We start from the raw sequence: 5907 nt of genomic DNA, 5'->3' as shown, positions 1-5907 counted from the left end.
GAGAGAGAGAGAGAGAGAGAGAGAGAGAGAGAGAGAGAGAGAGAGAGAAAGGGAGAGAAAGGGAGAGGACGTATACGTATGCGTGTGTGAGAGAGAAAAAGGAAAAGAGAAGGAAAGCGAGAGAACGTATATAAGCGCGACATAAAGAAAAAAAAACAATATATTAATTATTGCGTGGTACGAACAGAACTGTGATATTTTATTGTATAACTTTGCGAAAGAGACGAGAGAGAAATATGAAGAAAAAAAAAAAGAATCTCTAAGGAATATACTATTACTATGTGCGAAGGGGGATATTACTGTATTTTACAAAAGAAGTGCATCCTTAAACGCAATTAAGTAAATGCAATTGTGCGGGAACTGTACATACACCTGGTGTCTCCTTAAAGATTATAGGGTGCCCTTGATTTTTCGGGTCGGCTGCGAGAGTAACGTGAACGTGAACGGAAGGGAGAGAGAAAGGGCGAAATTAAGAAAGGGTGGGAGAGAGAGAGAAAGACACTCTATTTGTTCGATAGAGACGCGAAAAAAGAAGGAAGCTCTGTCCAGTCGTTCTCGCGACTTTATATGAGGATATGCTCGGTGTTCTCGGGCCGCTATCGCGCGCCCCTTGTCTGATCGTTTCCTGTTTGTAAAGATATATGTATAAAAAAAAAATATATATATACATACATGTATAAACTAAATGTGTTTCGTAAGCGACAAGCGTATGCACGGAGCCGAACGACCGCAACTGCGACGTATCGAGTGATTGCGCGAAGAAAAAGAGGGAGAGGGAGAGAACGGAATAATAACTAGCGTTAAGCACATTGTGTCTGCGAATCTCGAAACGTCGAGCCACACAAATCACCAACGCGGTGTCCCCCGCGCGCCCCGCGCTTCACATCGGCCTGCATCGTAGTCTCGAGCGAAATGCGCTCGCGAGTAATAAACAACGCGTTCCCGGGCGCGTGTGTTGCATTCGCGCGTGTGTCAGCGCGTAAGTTCACGCGCGTGTCTCGACAATGCGGGCGCATTAGCGCGTGCATTTTGTTGTGCACGCTAATGCGCGTGTAATCGCGTGTACGTGTTAATGTACACGCGCGGCGCGCTAATGCGTGTGCGCTGATACGCTTACGGATATGCGTGCGCGCGAGAAGTCGCGTGTCCGTTATTCGCGAGTGGACCTCGAACACGTCGAGCTGTGTACATTTCCTGGCATCCCCGTCATCGTCGCGCGGCTGTGCCGTAAGCTCCCCCGCGTCTCGAGGTCGAATTGTCCGGCGCGGCGAAGCAACGGCGGCCGTTGCGAACCAGCCGATTCGGCAAGCCGCGGACAATCGCCGCGGGGTGACGCGAAAACGGGAGTGCGGCGATAGACGAGGCGATTGAGTGCAGAGAAATCGTGGACTTTGCGAGGCCAGTTTTAAAATAGGAGCTTTTCTCCTTCTTCGTCTTCTTCATTATTTTTCCTTTTCCAACATTATTTCTACCGTTAGAACTCCTCCAAATTTAATTGACGTCCTCGTTACAGCCAAACTCGGCAAAATGGACAGCTAAATTTATCTATATTCAAATAGATGCAATAAGAGATGAACAGACGCGTTTGAGTGCAAGCGCGCTTCGAGAATACAGGCTTTCATTTCTGCTGAACGCGCGTATGAAACGCAACACTGAGCGAAGCGTTCTCGATAAACGCGCGATTGTCAGATTGCGAGAGGAAACAATCGTCTGTTTTCATTGTACCGACTATTGCCGACCACGGGGAACGTGGTGCGCCTTTTCTCAGCTGCGCGTTTTTTCTGCACTTAAAACAGGATGCGTTAAAACGGGAATGCAGGAAGTGTAGCTGAAAGTGCTCAAAGTTCCCGAGGAATCATCGCCGGGGGACCCGACCACGCTCCGCACACGACAGACCATAATTGAGGATTAAAAAAAAAAGAAATAGCCATAAGAGATGATTCTTTCCGCCGCGTCGCAGCCAGTTACACGTTCTATCTCGTACTAGAATATAGCGGATTAAAGTATACTGCACACACGAGCGCGCGAGTTTCGCGAACACCGTTTAACTCTTTGAGCGGCAGTCAATTAGGGGGAAGAGAGATCGTCTGTGACGCGACGAAATAATACAAAAGAGCAAAAAAAGTAAGAGCAAAATAAAAGAAACGTAAGAGAGAAATTTATTTAGACACGTAGCGAACGCCCAAGAGCGAACGAATGGAATTCTCATTCGAAAATGCGGTGGTCGGCAGTCTAATCGCAGCCCGACGAAGAGTTAAGCGAGCGCGTCGCCGCGAGATCCGCGAAAAAGGGGGAAGAGAGAAAGGAGAAGACAGTGAGTGAGAGAAAGAGAGAGAGTGTATGTGTATGTGAGAGAGAGAGAGAGAGAGAGAGAGAGAGAGAGAGAGAGAGAGAGAGAGTCAAATCTCGGCGGCCGAGACTCAAAGGAACGAGGATGGGATCGTCCCGCATGTTTCCGTATCACGTAGGTTCCCCACGTGTCTGTAGAGTTCTTCTTAACGCGAGCACGATGCGTATGTACAAACGATGACGCGATGGAGCTCGTTGCTCTGCTCAGCAGCGCGGCCGGGATTCGTATGTCGATTCGCGCCAAGTTCTTCGAGCCTTGCGAACACCAAATTTTGAACGAGCAATGTTATTCCGAAATTTTATGAAAAAAACAAAAAAAGGATTAATTAGAAGCTCAGTTCTCCCTTTTTCCTCTTAAGATAAAAGTACCAATGCCTGCACATATAACCTAATCTAACCTAACTTTGAACATTCTTATTGTTTTGGCCCTTAAATATGAATATTTAAACTTTCTCACAATATAGAGAATATAATGTATATATATTCAATATATATGTACAGAGAAAAACAACATTTTCCTGTTTGGAAAGTATCTTTATTTTTTACACAGAGAAATCTGTTTCTATTATTCAAAAATAATTTTTATTAATTAAGAAGCACGAAATATTGGGACCGCGAGTTTAAAAAATTAACGAGAACATACTTTTGCACATTTTAACAAACTTGAGATCCAAGTTCGATGAATTTGTAATCGACGATGCGATTGAAGATAACTGTTACAAATTAACGTATTAATTTATGTTCATCGTCGACGCGACAGCGTGGGATCGATTGCGATTAACATAGTTCATTTTCGGAGCGAAACGGATTTGGCTCTGCGTGACGTCAAACCAGTCCGCTGTCCTACATCTAAACACATAATATGTATCTATTTCCACGCCAAAAGGCAAAACAACGTTCGTTTCAATTTCAAGATAATTAATTAACTGTGCATACGGTCGATAATTCCGAACCGCGAGAACGTCGAGAGTGGAGGCAGTTCGCAGAAGATATCACGACGTACGAATCCTTCGTGCTGTTCCGTTTCAAGAACTTGAAAATCAGAGGGAACTCTTTCGCGCGTGAGTCTGCGAGAAGGAAGAGCTGTCCGCGCTCATTTGGAGCACATCTTGCGATGCCGCTGTTAAATGCAAGAGAGAGAAAGAGAAAAAGAACGCCATTCATCTAATTCCGGGTCATAACGCGACGACGCGATTGTTGCAAGAGGGGGGAACATAGTTCCGTGAAAAAATAAAGACTCCGAATCGACGTGTCTCTCGCATTTAACGTTAAGCTTGCGTTAAAACCTGCGAGCCGAAAAAGCACGACCAGCGATCGCGAGAAAACGTCGAAGACTGTTTGACTGTCCTCTGTGTGAATTGTTGTTTCGTCAATGTGATGACTCGCGTATCGAATGTACAATCGTCGTGTGTGCACTTGCTTGTTAGCGTGAAACTTTAATCCTTCAGCTGCGCCATACGGATAACACTCTTGGAGACGACTTTTCAATCGTGTAGTTTAACCTGAGATTTAAGTTTAATCTCCGTACCAATCTCGTACACATCTCGACGGAATAAAGTACTTAAATCTGAGTTTAAACTGCTACTGCAAAATCGGTCCTTATTCCTTCATAAAGGCGCATCACAGTTGTGATACGTCGTCCTGACTTGTCATTTTCCTATTAATCGTCATAAGGAATAATTATGTAAACTAACTGACGAGACTTTAATTGTTGAAAACTTTGCTCGCTTTTACTGGGAAAGTTTCTCGTTAACTTGTATACATACACGGTATTTGTGGCTAAAGGATTAAAAACGAAAGATAGAAAGAGAGTGTGTATGTGTGTGTGTGTGTGAGAGAGAGAGAGAGAGAGAGAGAGAGGGAAAGAGAAAGAAAGACAGCCCCCTCGTCCCTCGCAGAGTTTGTCCAGAATGTCTAGATATAATTGAACCGAGTCTCTCGCCGTACCGACGACGTCCGATTTTCAAAGATTTTGCGACCACTTCTCGAGTCTACGTCCCGTACGCACAGCTCTGTAAAGCAACACCCGCCCCAAAACATCGACACTAATTGTTCGTCCTTTTTAACAAATATAACAGAACTTACGTCTTATGTCTCGTTTTTGCGAGAGCGTGCGAGGCGGTATGTCATTGCAGTGGAATTTCTCCTTCGCGAGAGGAAGTGGAGGAGAAGGTGATGGAGGCGACGGCGGAGGAGGAGGAGGAAGAGCAGGAGAGGTATAACGGAAGGATTGTCGCACTAGCATTGCACTGGCTTGCCGTTTCGTCGCGGTCTTTTGTAACCCTGTGTCACCCGACTTAATCGAGCGTCACGAAACGATCCGGGAATCGGGCTATCGATCGGATCGCTCGCTTTACGGCCTGTAAACGTAACGCGGGAGAATATCGTTACGAAGTTTCGCCATGCTGGCCACCGATTATCTATAGTTCCAAGGACTTAATGCGTGGGTAATTTAAGCTCACGCGACAAAAAAAGAGTCGCGCAACGAGCAAGTAGAAAGAAAGGCAGCGCGCGGCCTGCATCGTCAGAGCCGAAGGAGAGGGAGCATTTTAAATGCGATTTTCCAGATCGGGGTCGTGTGCGCCCGCCGGTGCGTGATGATTTGAAATTTCTTTCCATTCGGAGGGATGTCGCGCGCAACGTACACTGAGAAAGAAAATACTTGAAAATTTACTCGTGGGATACACAAACTCATTTCATAGAAATGAACTTCGTTTCTCAGAGATAGACCTTATATCCCGCAAATAAAGTTTCAGGTGTTCTTTTCAGTGTTCAGTGTATACGCCATCAATTCAACGATGAGACACGACACTTCGTGCGTCACTTCAGTCGTTCAAAAAGCATCTCAGCGGCTCCGCGACGCCGATCGCGAAAATACGATCACCACGATCGTCGAAAAGCGGCGCATAAAATGGCCGACTCGACATGAAACGTATTATGAAGGTATAGAGGAATGGCAGGATAACGATACCTCTTCTATAAACGATCGCCGCGCATCGCTTTGGACATACCTCGGGCTTCCCTTTTTCGCAGGAATGTTACGTCGCTCCGATTCACGTTGTTTTCCCGTATAATGGGAGGAAAAATGATCGCAGAACATTACGCGCGCACTAAACTGGTCAACCGGAAGGGAACAATGCTTGCTTGATCGAATGGCGGAAACGAACTCGTCTGACCGATATAGTGCTGCCACCTTACGGAGAGAGAGTTAAACTAAGACTCAAGCCGCATCAGTAAAACAGATCGCCTTCGCGTTCCCTCAAGGCTCGTTTACAATACGCGGAATAACCTTGGTATAAGGTGAAAAATGAAAATAATACATTTCACTTACTATATATTTTCTATATTCCAACTCTCTTACTTAAAATAAATATTCCCAATGTCATTTTTATGTCTCACTCCAACTTACGCCAAGCTCACACCTTTGGTCTGTTCTTTTCAGCTGCACTGCTGAACTGCAGTGCAATAAGTTAAAGTGAGACAAGTATATGTTTTCTCACTCTAATTTATTGCACCAGTTCAGCAGTGCAGCTGAAAAGAACAAACCACATGTATTGC

Source organism: Odontomachus brunneus, unplaced genomic scaffold (genome assembly GCF_010583005.1).
Source record: "Odontomachus brunneus isolate Ranch 3 - 2012 unplaced genomic scaffold, Obru_v1 Obru_scaffold_001, whole genome shotgun sequence".
Classification (NCBI taxonomy): Eukaryota; Metazoa; Arthropoda; class Insecta; order Hymenoptera; family Formicidae; genus Odontomachus; species Odontomachus brunneus.
This window is presented reverse-complemented; position numbering follows the sequence as displayed.